The sequence below is a fragment of the Pseudophryne corroboree genome, chromosome 6 (assembly GCF_028390025.1).
Source record: "Pseudophryne corroboree isolate aPseCor3 chromosome 6, aPseCor3.hap2, whole genome shotgun sequence".
Lineage (NCBI taxonomy): Eukaryota > Metazoa > Chordata > Amphibia > Anura > Myobatrachidae > Pseudophryne > Pseudophryne corroboree.
This window is the reverse complement of record NC_086449.1, coordinates 322572739-322590085: the sequence shown is the minus strand read 5'-3', so window position 1 is coordinate 322590085 and position 17347 is coordinate 322572739. Positions and strand designations below refer to the sequence as shown.

Below are 17347 nucleotides of genomic sequence, written 5' to 3'. Positions count from 1 at the left end.
GCTATCCCTGTCCAGGGAATCTATCTCAGATGACAAGTTATCTGCCCACTTTTCAATAGCGCTACTCACCCATGCCGAAGCAACGGCAGGCCTGAGTAGCGAACCTGTAGTGACATAAAAGGATTTTAGTGTATTTTCCTGCTTACGATCCGCAGGATCCTTTAGGGCTGCCATGTCAGGAGACGGAAGAGCCACCTTTTTGGACAGACGCGATAGAACTTTGTCCACCGTGGGGGTTGACTCCCACTTGATATGCAATATGTCTTTTATCGCCACAATCATGTACTGAATGCTCTTAGCCAGTTTAGGATTCAATCTGGCACCACTATAGTCGACACTGGAACCCCCCCCCCCCCCCCGTTTTGCACCCTGTTACTTGTACAGCAGTGTGGAGGTCAGGGCCAGCGTCTCTGCATCTTCTGTGAAGAGAAAATGGCACCGGTTAGAGCTGTGAGGGCTAAGCCACACCCCCTCACCGGCGCGCTTCAGTCCCGCTCATTTTAGCATATTTATACTGGCAGGGGTCTATATTAAGTGCCCAGGCACTTTTCATATAACTTTTACCAGTTTATTTCAGGTCTACATGCTGCCCAGGGCGCCCCCCCTGCGCCCTGCACCCTGTTGGTGCTGCTGTGTGTGTGGGAGCATGGCGCACGGCGCGGCCGCTGCGCGGTACCTTAAGACCTGAAGTCTTCTGCCGTCACTGAAGTCTTCGATTCTTTTTTTACTCACCCAGCTTCTTTTTTCTGGCTCTGCAAGGGGGGTGACGGCGCGGCTCTGGGAACGAGCAGCTAGGCGTACCAAGTGATCGGACCCTCTGGAGCTAATGGTGTCCAGTAGCCTAAGAAGTAGAGCCTTTGAACTTACAGAAGTAGGTCTGCTTCTCTCCCCTCACTCCCACGAAGCCTGCTGCCAGCAGAGCTCCCTGAACATAAAAAACCTAACATAAGTCTTTTTTCACAGAAACTCAGTAGAGCTCCCCTGTGTGTGACCAGTCTCCCAGGGCACAGAATCTAACTGGAGTCTGGAGGAGGGGCATAGAGGGAGGAGCCAGTTCACACCCCTTTTAAAGTCTTAAAGTGCCCATGTCTCCTGCGGATCCCATCTATACCCCATGGTTCTTGAAGCATCCCCAGCATCCTCTAGGACGTATGAGAAAAGATTTTAATTACCTACTGGTAAATCCTTTTCTCGTAGTTCGTAGGGGATACTGGGCGCCCGCACGGTGCTTCGTTCTTCCTACACTGTTACTTGTTTAACTACTGTTGTTTGGTTCAGCTGCTGCTGTTCCGGTTCAAGGTTAGCATGGCTTTCCTCTTGTTCTGTGTGTGCTGGTTCGTAATCTCACCACTTTCCTTATCTATCCTTCTCTCAAAGTATGTCTGTCTCCTCGGGCACAGTTTCCTAGACTGAGTCTGGTAGGAGGGGCATAGAGGGAAGAGCCAGTGCACACTATCAATTTCTTAAAGTACCCATGGCTCCTAGTGGACCCGTCTATACCCTCATGGTACTAAATGGATTCCCAGTATCCCCTACGGACTACGAGAAAATGATTTTTAACGGTAGGTAATTAAAATCTTATTTTTAAAATGGCAGTTTCTGGCAAGGTTCACTCTATTACAGAAATTTGCTGGATACATTGCAGTTTTATAATATGCAGGCTTTAACATTCCAACCAATAACACTTTCAGGTCACCTTTTTCTCCATCTACAGAGTAATGCTGTCCATGGCATTTCATAGCTATATTGAATGTCCTATGTTATAAATAGAACAACAGTAACAGATACTTGGAAAGCTGCAGGCAACAGATAACTTTGTTTAGTAATATAAGATCATGAGTTAGCAGCATGACATACCTGCTGTATACCACTCCTGGAACAGTTTATTTGACATGTACTGGCATTATACTATAATATTATATAGTGTCAATTGCCCTCAAGTACTCTTGCAAAGAAAGAAAAGCTGACTATATAAGACTGTGTGTTTTTATCACTGTGCAACAGTGTGTAGATGTGCAGTGCTCTATGCCGAACATGATGATGACACGAAGATGATGATAAATAGACCTGCGAAGATCATAATTGTCCTGGAGTACTGAAGGTAAGATGCAATGATGTCCTTATTATGCACATATTTCAAAAAGGAAAATCTATTTTACTGAGGTGAAGGTTTAAAATGAGCCAGCAGTACTAGATATCTCACAAACTTTATGCTATTATTGGGTGAATATTTAAAATGAGCCAGCAGTACTAGATATCTCACATATGTTATTATTGGGTGAATATTTAATATGAGCCAGCAGTACTAGATATCTCACAAACTTTATGCTATTATTGGGTGAATATTTAAAATGAGCCAGCAGTACTAGATATCTCACATATGTTATTATTGGGTGAATATTTAAAATGAGCCAGCAGTACTAGATATCTCACATACTGTATGCTATTATTGGGTGAATATTTAAAATGAGCCAGCAGTACTAGATATCTCACATATGCTATTATTGGGTGAATATTTAAAATGAGCCAGCAGTACTAGATATCTCACATATGCTATTATTGGGTGAATATTTAAAATGAGCCAGCAGTACTAGATATCTCACATATGCTATTATTGGGTGAATATTTAAAATGAGCCAGCAGTACTAGATATCTCACATATGCTATTATTGGGTGAATATTTAAAATGAGCCAGCAGTACTAGATATCTCACATATGCTATTATTGGGTGAATATTTAAAATGAGCCAGAAGTACTAGATATCTCACATATGCTATTATTGGTTGGGAGCAATTATACTACAAGGGTGAGAGACACCATTGTTGTGGGCGCAGTTCTTCACTGAATTCAAGCACTGCTAAAAAGGCTGAGGGTTTCCATGTTACTGAGTTCTGCCCTTTCTGTCATAACTTGCAACATTTGTATCCCAGACTGTTTGCATTCCCCACATTCATTCAGAGTGGGAGGGCCACGCATTTTAGAAACAACGACATACACATTAATTATACATGTATGTAATCATTTTATAGCACTGCACAATTTATGATGTTGATTATACTGTAGCTCCTATCTTAGTACCGGTGTCAAGTAGCTGTAAAATATTCTATACACCTACTAGTAGGATAACTGGAGATGTGGCTCACTCAGACTCAGACTTGCGTGTGGACACTGTCACTGTACTTTAGTTGCTCATTACAAATCTGCAGATGCATTGTAAACTGATGTTCCATGGCAATGAATAACTGGTCATTAAGGGGTCTATGTATTAACCTTAGAGCATACTTGCCTATCCACCCGAAAATTGGGTGGCGCTCCCAGCCCCTCGGAAAGGTCGCAAGTATCCCACATCCGCCGCCAACTCCATTCCCCCTAGGCTGCCCACAACGGAGCACCAGTGGGCGGTCCGAGGGGAACCCGATGACGCGATCCGCGCTGAATCACGTCATCGTAGAGCTCCGTCCCGGCTCTCCAGTGCCTATTTCCTCGGCACTGAATAGCGGGGGGCAGAGCACAATGATGTTTCTACGCTGCCACACCCCGGACACGCCCCCTCACTACCGGACACGCCTCCCTGTTTGCCGACCAGGCTGCCCCCTCCCGGAAGAGGGGGCAGCAATATCGGCAAGAATACCTTAGAGAGAAATAAAGTGAACAGAGGTAAAGTACCAACCAACCAGTCATTTTTCATTCCCAGCCTATAACATGGCAGCTGATTGGCTGGCACTTTATCTCCGTTCCACTTTATCTCTCTCCAAGGCTTAGTACATAGACAACTTAGTTTCTACTATCATGCATTAGCATTTATTATTTATAACAGATATTCAGGTGAGACTGTCCTGCAAATTCCAAAATATACCACTTTTCGCAGCTATAGTAATTACCGGCCTAAATCCATTTAATAAGGTGCAACATTCCTGGCAATAACAAGGAATTTTCCTCGCAGCGTCAGGAGCTACAAGGAAAATTCAGAAGTAAATGTGCCCTAAAGGTTTATTAATCAGGGAAACCCATACAGTCCAGCACTTTATCTATATGTTAGCATGCTTTATCCACAGACTGACCATGCAGGAAAAATACAGAATACTTGAATAGCTCCAGGCATTAAACCCGGAACTTTTCCTGTAGGTAATTTTAACGAGGTGTTTATTAAATCATATATTCATAGTATAGTGATGACAGGACTGGTTACATACAATATATGGATGCACATTTTTAGACCATTTGTGTAAATACTGTATGAGATTATGGCATAATGGTTATGTAACAGGCAAGACTGCAAAATGACTTACCTCTCACCCTCCCGCTTTAGATGGTACAATCATGATTTCTATGGACTCTTCAGTGATACCAGGATAGGGACATTCATACTGATTTGCAGGAGGTGTGGAAGGTTTGGCAATGCCACACGATTTGTAGGCATGTGTTTGTGGCCACTTCCACTGTGGAATGGCAATGCCCACCAGAGGCATGGACACACCGGCGTGTCACTGCTATGCCTCATCCCACTGCTGAAATCTCTGATGTTTGGGAGGAATGGGATGGTGCATGTATAGCATGTTCACCTATGTTAGGCACCTGCGTCATGAATAAATATTAGAGACACAATAAGAATATATTATCTGGGTAACGTATTTCGTACTATACATTGCCATGGCATACAGTAGGTAGACATGTCATATCTAACACAGTGAGGTGAGGTGGGGTGAAGCAGGTGAGGCAGAGCCTTTCCTGTCATACTAACGTTTGGACCAGAGTTTTGACTGTATAAAGTATATGAAAAATACAAAGAATATATTAGAAATATCTTATTGGCATTATTGTAATCATTTTTATAGCCAAACTATGGAGTAAAAAGTCTATGGCAGGTGAGGCAGTGCTTATCTTTTCCACACATCTCTGATGAAATCTTACCAAATTTCCGGGAGTTTATACTGCTGCACCTGTGTATAATGTACCCTTTGGCTCATATATTGTGTGTAAATCTGGCTCTGGTACTAGCCAGTGCCTCCTAAGCCATTTACCTTACCATCCCTGGTATCTACGTGTATCTTTCTGCATCCCAAAGGCCACAGAATAGTGTTACCATAGTTTTATTTAAATTTTGCAGCTTATTCGCATGGCAAACGCAGGGAAACACCACTCACAGGGGGTTACTCAGGCTTGTTAGCAAACCAAAAAAGTTAGCAATTGGGCAAAACCATGTGCACTGCAGGTGGGGCAGATGTAACATGTGCAGAGAGAGTTAGATTTGGGTGGGTTATATTGTTTCTGTGCAGGGTAAATACTGGTTGCTTAATTTCTACACTGCAATTTAGATTTCAGATTGAACACACCACACCCAAATCTAACTCTCTCTGCACATGTTACATCTGTCCCACCTGCAGTGCAATAAGGTTTTGCCCAATTGCTAACTTTTCTGGTTTGCTAACAATCCTGAATAAGTCTCACAGTGTAATAGAGATGCTAGGCTGTGACTTTAGCTACACAGGAATTAGCTTTAAACACGTACAAAGTAAAAAATGAAGTATAATGAAACTTAGCATGAGAAAAAGCCGCAGCCGCTGCATTGGAACATTTCTTACACAGATTCAGGCTCATTCACACATAAATGTACAAATACTGCACATACAAATTGATCAGTGTAATCTAGCAAAGTAGTTTTGTCACTACTAGTTGTTTTATTTATGCAATAAGACGTACATATTGAGCAAGAATGACACTCAGCGCACCTGAAACACTGAGAAGGATTGTTTGCTGTGACTCAAGCAACAGTGTATGAGGACACATCTGTATGTTCCCTGAGTGTTAGAACCGCTTACAGCACAGCTATAATGAATGGTGGGTTAGGACATACTTGCCTACTCTCCCGGAAGCTGCTGGAGGCTCCCGTTTTTTGGGGTAGCCCCCCGCACTCCCGGAAGAGTAGGCAGGTCTCCCGCATCCTGCTTGCACCTTAGTGATGCGGGCAGGATGGAGATAGTCTTCCATATTCGCGGGTCTGTGGGGTGGGGAAGGGGTTAAAATGATGCAAATCGCATCATTTTAGCCCTGCCCCTTTCCCGAGGACGCACGAATTGCGGCATTTCCCGATGTAGGGCCGTGACTTGATGATGTCACAACACGGCCCCGCCCCCCAAAGTCTTCTGCAGCATCTCCTCTCCGGGCTTCTCTCGGAGAGGAGAAATGTAAAGTAGGTAAGTATGGGTTAGGAGGATCTTGGCATAGTAGGGTAATGCATACCAAGTGGTACACAGGAAGCTTTTCTGAATCTGCCTCATGGTAGTGTGGTGGTGTACATAAATCTCTCCCAGATTCCGCTTAAGAATTTCTTTGACCTAATGTAAGTTTATCCCATAGAGATCAGTGGATTGGGGAGGGGGGAGGAGTAGCACATGATAGAACAATGGGGGTAATTCTAAGTTGATCGCAGCAGGAACTTTGTTAGCAGTTGGGCAAAACCATGTGCACTGCAGGGGAGGCAGATATAACATGTGCAGAAAGAGTTAGATTTGGGTGGGTTATTTTGTTTCTGTGCAGGGTAAATACTGGCTGCTTATTTTTACACTGCAATTTAGATTGCAGATTGAACACACCACACCCAAATCTAACTCTCTCTGCACATGTTACATCTGCCACACCTGCAGTGCACATGGTTTTGCCCAATTGCTAACAAACTTGCTGCTGCGATCAACTCAGAATTACCCCCAATATATGATGATCTCTCTGGTGTTACTGTTAACATGATGGTAAATAAAAGGGGGTTGAGAAAACTCTTTCTCAGCTAAACCAATAGCTCCCTACTTCACCCCTCTTTGCACAGTATTCAGGGACAGTCCTTTAGTCTGTGTAATACACAAAGATCGTCTGAATAGGTAACTCCAGTGCTTTTTTCCATGAACAAAGGTGACATACTGATAATAAGGTGCAGGTACTCAGCTAAATTTATAAGTTGACATAAGGTTTGTGGTCACATCCATACTGTTAAGTCTTTAAATGCGTATTTTATTCACTTCTGCATTATTTCTTCCACTTTCTGGAACTAAATAGTACTGTAGTAATAGGAATTAAAATTTCTACAAAAAAGGTGCTGATATTGTATGCTGATGTAAATTGCACAGGTGCTCTCTGTCTCATTCTGTCCTTATTGAATTCACAGCTATTAGCCTCCTGAGCTCAGTAGTTCCATAAAATTTTTACAGCCAGAGTCTCTCTGTGGTTTCTGCTGCTGAATGTTCTCTTAACTCCGGCGCTGCTAAACAGGCTAGCTTGAAAGAACTTCATCAGCTGCAGCCCATAGGAGCCAGATACTGTAGGACTGATGTTCTAGCAAGGGAGTGGTTTCCCATGTTAAGTGCTCTCTCTGCTATTGCAGGTGGACTGGCAGTCCCAGGGGAAGAAAACACCTCCTCCTGGGTCTGCCTATCTGGATTTGATTTGCAGGGAGCAATTACTATGAGAAGTCAAAGTCACTGATAGGTAGTCCATGCAGGAGGCAGATTTACTGGTGCGCTTCAGTCCTGCAGCCCATATGTAAAATCCACCATTGGTTACAACTATACTTGCGGAAACCTTGGCTGCTCTCTCTTATACTGCAGGGGGCATGGCTATGATGACATGATTCAGCAAGAATCGTGTCATCGACTGCCAGGACTGCCCACTTTACTCACTAAGTGGGTGGCTGGGCAGAGGGGAGACTTGTTTGCTCTTCTGGGGGGATGGGAGGGTCACCCGATTTTTGGGAGCCTCCTGGCCATTCTGGAAGAATAGGCAAGTGTGGTTACAACCATTTTATTTCTCTGATTTCAGGCTCTCACATGCCTCTTCATCTGCCTCAGATCTACCTTAAATCATGCCTCTTGCCTCCTATTTACCAGCCATTGTCACCCATGAATCATCATGACTGTAAATGCAAATGCCAAAGCAGATACCCCAAATCGGAGCCAGCCCTGACTCCCAGATTCCATGCCATGATAGTAGCAGATCCAGGAAGGGAAGATCAGGGCATCCGCCCACCCCATAACATGAACACCTTCTCAATCACCTGACATCTGCAGCCAATTTGCGAAGGGCGACGCAGGACCCATATTGCACATGTGCAGTACGGGTCCTGCGTGTGTACAATGAACCAAATAACAATACATTGCATCTGTATTTGGATAGCACCTGGAACTGAATCAGGCCCTTTGTGCCGTTATGGGCCTGAGTCGGATACTGCAGGTTCCGTTTCTGTGTCTTTAGATGGTATAGCTTCTGCTACTTTATGCAAATACCACTACAAGTCCTTCCCTGATTGGTTGCCATGGGTAACTTTTCCACTGGCTCACTTCTCCACGTGTTTCACTGATTAGTGCATCTCCCCTATTGGGGTCTATTTATTAAGCCTTGGAGAGAGATAAAGTGGAGATAGATAAATTACCAGTTAATCATCTCCTAACTGTCATTTTTCAAACACAGCCTGTAACATGGCAGTTAGGAGCTGATTGGCTGGTACGGTATCTCTCTCCCCTTTATCTCTCTCCAGGACTTAGTAAATAGACCACTAAGACCGCGGTTTGTGACAGTGTGTATCAGTGGCGGATTTAGTGGCCTGCCCACTGGCGCGTAACTATAGTTACTTGTCCACAGCTTCTGGGCAGTGGCCGGCGGACATGCGTTTGGGAGGGGGAACACCCAGGACTTAAAGTGGTCCTGAAGAGGTGGTGGAACTCATTTACGCCGCCACCTAACCCCCCCCCCCCCCTCACATTAAGCAAAGCCAGTGCTAGTGTATTCAGCACCTCCCTGCAAACTATAAATTAGTGCTCTACTTCCCATACTTTATAAAGGGACATTGATCTCACAAAGAAGCAGTGCGGTCACACAATAGTACCCCCAATTCAAATTACACCACACAGTAGCACAATCATATTCACATTACACCACATGTACTGCCCCTGATTCATATTACACCACAAAGTAATGCCCTTATTATGGTTATGTCACTCATTAGTGCTCTTTATTCACGTTGTGCTACACAATGGTACCCTTTATATACATTATGCCACACCCTTTACACACAATTCCCACAGTAGTAGTGCCCCTTACACATAATGACCACAGTAGTGCTGCTTATATACTTATTGCCCACAGAAGTGCGGCTTATACACTAGGGATGTGCACTTGAAATTTTTCGGGTTTTGTGTTTTGGTTTTGGGTTCGGTTCCGCGGCCGTGTTTTGGGTTCGACCGCGTTTTGGCAAAACCTCACCGAATTTTTTTTGTCGGATTCGGGTGTGTTTTGGATTCGGGTGTTTTTTTCAAAAAACACTAAAAAACAGCTTAAATCATAGAATTTGGGGGTCATTTTGATCCCAAAGTATTATTAACCTCAAAAACCATAATTTCCACTCATTTTCAGTCTATTCTGAATACCTCACACCTCACAATATTATTTTTAGTCCTAAAATTTGCACCGAGGTCGCTGGATGACTAAGCTAAGCGACCCTAGTGGCCGACACAAACACCTGGCCCATCTAGGAGTGGCACTGCAGTGTCACGCAGGATGGCCCTTCCAAAAAACACTCCCCAAACAGCACATGACGCAAAGAAGAAAAAAAGAGGCGCAATGAGGTAGCTGTGTGAGTAAGATAAGCGACCCTAGTGGCCGACACAAACACCTGGCCCATCTAGGAGTGGCACTGCAGTGTCACGCAGGATGGCCCTTCCAAAAAACACTCCCCAAACAGCACATGACGCAAAGAAGAAAAAAAGAGGCGCAATGAGGTAGCTGTGTGAGTAAGATAAGCGACCCTAGTGGCCGACACAAACACCTGGCCCATCTAGGAGTGGCACTGCAGTGTCACGCAGGATGGCCCTTCCAAAAAACACTCCCCAAACAGCACATGACGCAAATAAAAATGAAAGAAAAAAGAGGTGCAAGATGGAATTGTCCTTGGGCCCTCCCACCCACCCTTATGTTGTATAAACAGGACATGCACACTTTAACCAACCCATCATTTCAGTGACAGGGTCTGCCACACGACTGTGACTGAAATGACGGGTTGGTTTGGACCCCCACCGAAAAAGAAGCAATTAATCTCTCCTTGCACAAACTGGCTCTACAGAGGCAAGATGTCTACCTCATCATCATCCTCCGATATATCACCGTGTACATCCCGCTCCTCACAGATTATCAATTCATCCCCACTGGAATCCACCATCTCAGCTCCCTGTGTACTTTGTGGAGGCAATTGCTGCTGGTCAATGTCTCCACGGAGGAATTGATTATAATTCATTTTAATGAACATCATCTTCTCCACATTTTCTGGAAGTAACCTCGTACACAGATTGCTGACAAGGTGAGCGGCGGCACTAAACACTCTTTCGGAGTACACACTTGTGGGAGGGCAACTTAGGTAGAATAAAGCCAGTTTGTGCAAGGGCCTCCAAATTGCCTCTTTTTCCTGCCAGTATAAGTACGGACTGTCTGACGGCCTACTTGGATGCGGTCACTCATATAATCCTCCACCATTCTTTCAATGGTGAGAGAATCATATGCAGTGACAGTATACGACATGTCCGTAATCGTTGTCAGGTCCTTCAGTCCGGACCAGATGTCAGCATCAGCAGTCGCTCCAGACTGCCCTGCATCACCGCCAGCGGGTGGGCTCGGAATTCTGAGCCTTTTCCTCGCACCCCCAGTTGCGGGAGAATGTGAAGGAGGAGATGTTGACAGGTCGCGTTCCACTTGACTTGACAATTTTGTCACCAGCAGGTCTTTGAACCCCAGCAGACTTGTGTCTGCCGGAAAGAGAGATCCAAGGAAGTTTTTAAATCTAGGATCGAGCACGGTGGCCAAAATGTAGTGCTCTGATTTCAACAGATTGACCACCCGTGAATCCTTGTTAAGCGAATTAAGGGCTCCATCCACAAGTCCCACATGCCTAGCGGAATCGCTCCGTGTTAGCTCCTCCTTCAATGCCTCCAGCTTCTTCTGCAAAAGCCTGATGAGGGGAATGACCTGACTCAGGCTGGCAGTGTCTGAACTGACTTCACGTGTGGCAAGTTCAAAAGGTTGCAGAACCTTGCACAACGTTGAAATCATTCTCCACTGCGCTTGAGACAGGTACATTCCACCTCCTATATCGTGCTCAATTGTATAGGCTTGAATGGCCTTTTGCTGCTCCTCCAACCTCTGAAGCATATAGAGGGTTGAATTCCACCTCGTTACCACTTCTTGCTTCAGATGATGGCAGGGCAGGTTCAGGCGTTTTTGGTGGTGCTCCAGTCTTCTGTACGTGGTGCCTGTACGCCGAAAGTGTCCCGCAATTCTTCTGGCCACCGACAGCATCTCTTGCACGCCCCTGTTGTTTTTTAAAAAATTCTGCACCACCAAATTCAAGGTATGTGCAAAACATGGGACGTGCTGGAATTTGCCCATATTTAATGCACACACAATATTGCTGGCGTTGTCCGATGCCACAAATCCACAGGAGAGTCCAATTGGGGTAAGCCATTCCGCGATGATCTTCCTCAGTTGCCGTAAGAGGTTTTCAGCTGTGTGCGTATTCTGGAAACCGGTGATACAAAGCGTAGCCTGCCTAGGAAAGAGTTGGCGTTTGCGAGATGCTGCTACTGGTGCCGCCGCTGCTGTTCTTGCGGCGGGAGTCCATACATCTACCCAGTGGGCTGTCACAGTCATATAGTCCTGACCCTGCCCTGCTCCACTTGTCCACATGTCCGTGGTTAAGTGGACATTGGGTACAACTGCATTTTTTAGGACACTGGTGAGTCTTTTTCTGACGTCCGTGTACATTCTCGGTATCGCCTGCCTAGAGAAGTGGAACCTAGATGGTATTTGGTAATGGGGGCACACTGCCTCAAGAAATTGTCTAGTTCCCTGTGAACTAACGGCGGATACCGGACGCACGTCTAACACCAACATAGTTGTCAAGGCCTCAGTTATCCGCTTTGCAACAGGATGACTGCTGTGATATTTCATCTTCCTCGCAAAGGACTGTTGGACAGTCAATTGCTTGGTGGAAGTAGTAAAAGTGGGCTTACGACTTCCCCTCTGGGATGACCATCGACTCCCAGCAGCAACAACAGCAGCGCCAGCAGCAGTAGGCGTTACACGCAAGGATGCATCGGAGGAATCCCAGGCAGGAGAGGACTCGTCAGAATTGCCAGTGACATGGCATGCAGGACTATTGGCATTCCTGGGGAAGGAGGAAATTGACACTGAGGGAGTTGGTGGGGTGGTTTGCGTGAGCTTGGTTACAAGAGGAAGGGATTTACTGGTCAGTGGACTGCTTCCGCTGTCGCCCAAAGTTTTTGAACTTGTCACTGACTTATTATGAATGCGCTGCAGGTGACGTATAAGGGAGGATGTTCCGAGGTGGTTAACGTCCTTACCCCTACTTATTACAGCTTGACAAAGGCAACACACGGCTTGACAAATGTTGTCCGCATTTCTGGTGAAATACTTCCACACCGAAGAGCTGATTTTTTTGGTATTTTCACCAGGCATGTCAACGGCCCTATTCCTCCCACGGACAACAGGTGTCTCCCCGGGTGCCTGACTTAAACAAACCACCTCACCATCAGAATCCTCCTTGTCAATTTCCTCCCCAGCGCCAGCAACACCCATATCCTCCTCATCCTGGTGTACTTCAACACTGACATCTTCAATCTGACTATCAGGAACAGGACTGCGGGTGCTCCTTCCAGCACTTGCAGGGGGCGTGCAAATGGTGGAAGGCGCATGCTCTTCACGTCCAGTGTTGGGAAGGTCAGGCATCGCAACCGACACAATTGGACTCTCCTTGTGGATTTGAGATTTCGAAGAACGCACAGTTCTTTGCGGTGCTTTTGCCAGCTTGAGTCTTTTCAGTTTTCTAGCGAGAGGCTGAGTGCTTCCATCCTCATGTGAAGCTGAACCACTAGCCATGAACATAGGCCAGGGCCTCAGCCATTCCTTGCCACTCCGTGTGGTAAATGGCATATTGGCAAGTTTACGCTTCTCCTCCGACAATTTTATTTTAGATTTTGGAGTCCTTTTTTTACTGATATTTGGTGTTTTGGATTTTACATGCTCTGTACTATGACATTGGGCATCGGCCTTGGCAGACGACGTTGCTGGCATTTCATTGTCTCGGCCATGACTAGTGGCAGCAGCTTCAGCACGAGGTGGAAGTGGATCTTGATCTTTCCCTAATTTTGGAACCTCAACATTTTTGTTCTCCATATTTTAATAGGCACAACTAAAAGGCACCTCAGGTAAACAATGGAGATGGATGGATACTAGTATACTTATGGATGGACGAGCGACTGCCGACACAGAGGTAGCTAGTGCTACAGCCGTGGACTACCGTACTGTGTCTGCTGCTAATATAGACTGGATGATAAGGAGATGAAATTAATATATATATATATATATATATATATATATATAATATCACTAGTACTGCAGCCGGACAGGTATATATATTTATTATGTAATGACTGATGACGGACCTGCTGGACACTGTCAGCTCAGCAGCACCGCAGACTGCTACAGTAAGCTACTATAGTAGTATGTATAAAGAAGAAAGAAAAAAAAAAACCACGGGTAGGTGGTATACAATTATGGATGGACGAGCGACTGCCGACACAGAGGTAGCTACAGCCGTGGACTACCGTACTGTGTCTGCTGCTAATATAGACTGGATGATAATGAGATGAAATCAATATATATTATATCACACTAGTACTGCAGCCGGACAGGTAGATATATTTATTATGTAATGACTGATGACGGACCTGCTGGACACTGTCAGCTCAGCAGCACTGCAGACTGCTACAGTAAGCTACTATAGTAGTATGTATAAAGAAGAAAGAAAAAAAAAACCACGGGTAGGTGGTATACAATTATGGATGGACGAGCGACTGCCGACACAGAGGTAGCTACAGCCGTGGACTACCATACTGTGTCTGCTGCTAATATAGACTGGATGATAAGGAGATGAAATCAATATATATATATATAATATCACTAGTACTGCAGCCGGACAGGTATATATATTTATTATGTAATGACTGATGACGGACCTGCTGGACACTGTCAGCTCAGCAGCACCGCAGACTGCTACAGTAAGCTACTATAGTAGTATGTATAAAGAAGAAAGACAAAAAAAACCACGGGTAGGTGGTATACAATTATGGATGGACGAGCGACTGCCGACACAGAGGTAGCTACAGCCGTGGACTACCGTACTGTGTCTGCTGCTAATATAGACTGGATGATAATGAGATGAAATCAATATATATTATATCACACTAGTACTGCAGCCGGACAGGTATATATATTTATTATGTAATGACTGATGACGGACCTGCTGGACACTGTCAGCTCAGCAGCACCACAGACTGCTACAGTAAGCTACTATAGTAGTATGTATAAAGAAGAAAGAAAAAAAAAAAAAACACGGGTAGGTGGTATACAATTATGGATGGACGAGCGACTGCCGACACAGAGGTAGCTACAGCCGTGGACTACCGTACTGTGTCTGCTGCTAATATAGACTGGATGATAATGAGATGAAATCAATATATATATATATATAATATCACTAGTACTGCAGCCGGACAGGTATATATATTTATTATGTAATGACTGATGACGGACCTGCTGGACACTGTCTGCTCAGCAGCACCGCAGACTGCTACAGTAAGCTACTATAGTAGTATGTATAAAGAAGAAAGAAAAAAAAAAACCACGGGTAGGTGGTATACAATTATGGATGGACGAGCGACTGCCGACACAGAGGTAGCTACAGCCATGGACTACCGTACTGTGTCTGCTGCTAATATAGACTGGATGATAATGAGATGAAATCAATATATATTATATCACACTAGTACTGCAGCCGGACAGGTAGATATATTTCTTATGTAATGACTGATGACGGACCTGCTGGACACTGTCAGCTCAGCAGCACCGCAGACTGCTACAGTAAGCTACTATAGTAGTATGTATAAAGAAGAAAGAAAAAAAAAAACACGGGTAGGTGGTATACAATTATGGATGGACGAGCGACTGCCGACACAGAGGTAGCTACAGCCGTGGACTACCGTACTGTGTCTGCTGCTAATATAGACTGGATGATAAGGAGATGAAATCAATATATATATATATATATATAATATCACTAGTACTGCAGCTGGACAGGTATATATATTTATTATGTAATGACTGATGACGGACCTGCTGGACACCGTCAGCTCAGCAGCACCGCAGACTGCTACAGTAAGCTACTATAGTAGTATGTATAAAGAAGAAAGAAAAAAAAAACCACGGGTAGGTGGTATACAATTATGGATGGACGAGCGACTGCCGACACAGAGGTAGCTACAGCCGTGGACTACCGTACTGTGTCTGCTGCTAATATAGACTGGATGATAATGAGATGAAATCAATATATATATATATATAATATCACTAGTACTGCAGCCGGACAGGTATATATATTTATTATGTAATGACTGATGACGGACCTGCTGGACACAGTCAGCTCAGCAGCACCGCAGACTGCTACAGTAAGCTACTATAGTAGTATGTATAAAGAAGAAAGAAAAAAAAAAACACGGGTAGGTGGTATACAATATATATATATTTGACAATGCTAAATTCCCTTGTCGTATAAACAACCCTTTATGAAGCTAAGAACACTGTACGCTGTTTACTTAAGAAGTACCGTAATGGTACGCTAGTTGCGTAACGATCGCTCAGCCGTAGGCGAGACGCTCAAGCGTCACGTTCGCTCACGGCCCAGCAATCACAGGACACGTTATTGGCTATGACTAGAGTAATGATTCGCTATGGCGTAGCGGACGCTCGAGACCACGAGGAGATCACCAGCGACGCAGACGCTCACAATGCTATACCTTTATGTCTAAACCTTATACCAAAGAAATACACAGAATACCTTAATGTGAATACAGGGTGTAAGTGCAACCTTGTGTAACCTGACTAACTACAAAGCTGCTTGAGCGTCACCGACGCTCAAGTGAACACTTAACACTATAGAAAATACACAGATACTGGTTTAGGTTCCAAAGCCTATTAACTGTATTATATCTAGTATACTTGTAAAAAGGGGATAACAGTACAAATGATACACTACAATATAACAGAGACTTCCTAACCACAGAACTAAACAATACTATCTAATACAATACAATACTAGTCTAGGGGAGATACGAGAGAGAGAGAGAAGGGAAAGAGAGAGAGAGAGACGGAGAGAGATGAGAGAAATTGGCTCACAGAAAGACAATGATAACGGAGAGAAACTTACGCACAAGGGTAAACGATCGCATGCGCCTGGACATCCAGCACCCGATTTTCAGCAATGAGAACCGTTGAAGAGTGAGAGCTGGATGTGGTCGGCCTGCCTATTTATGCCCCACACACAATGCAATCCTACAGTCCCTACAATCCCATTGTCCATTGGATGAAGGAATTCGACCCTGTATCACAACAAAAGGTCATAGGGTGATTCATACAGGTGGGCTGTGACGATTTCAAACAGCTCAGGTGGGTGGGGAACTAGGTTTCCCGCCGCATACCTGAGTATGAGTAAATAGTAGAAATGGACATAAACTTCTTATGTCCATAACTATTCGCACGAGCGATTAATACGCTCCAAACCAACACCGGAATATTGCTAATTAAATACTCTTCCGATGGGTACCAAACACTGCTGTATGATTCCTGTTAGACCCTTCGTACGATACAAAGAGGGATTCCTTAGCTCAGGGACCTTCTATATTAACCAAACTATCAGAAACTATCAAAGGGACCATGATCTATAAACTACATTAATTGTGAAAATATGTAACGAATGAGTCGCACGCTACGACTACATAAACTCTACCGTAAATACGCATACCGCGCCTGCGAGTGCACGCTATTGCGGGTATGCGCCTTCACGGGAGAGCGTACGCATGCGCAGCACGGACCAGTGTGCGGTGTAAATATGGCAACGTGCATAGAGACATTTTTCTGACTTTGACAGTCCACCCTTTGGCAGTCAATAATAACTGCCACAAAACATTTAAGGAGAAAAATGCAAGTCAGGGGTTAATTGATTTCCATGGTTGGGTAAGGGAGGAGAGAGGAGAAGGTGTGAAGAGGGTATGACCTAGTGAGATAGCAGAAGCATGTGTGTATGAATCCATGTTTGGAGGGTCATGTATCATCGTGCCGTACGTGTGGTAAATCAAGCTTCGAGGTATTGCGAAGTATACATTTGAATTCCTTCTTATCCTGTGGTACAGGTCTGTGGATGGGCTGTCAAACTTTACCGAGCTCTTTTCGGATTTTGAACAAA

At 44.7% G+C, this 17347-nt stretch overlaps 1 protein-coding gene across 1 annotated transcript in view; it reads left to right on the top strand.

The window, feature by feature from the left end:
* The first annotated feature begins 1820 nt into the window (after positions 1-1820).
* The window catches only part of LOC134932158 (long-chain fatty acid transport protein 2-like), a 226555-nt gene continuing 211028 nt past the window's right edge, over positions 1821-17347 (top strand). Inside the window, exon 1 of the mRNA XM_063926305.1 lies at positions 1821-2101. The gene's annotated coding sequence lies outside the window, so the exon portion shown is untranslated. The remainder of the gene's footprint in view (positions 2102-17347) is intronic.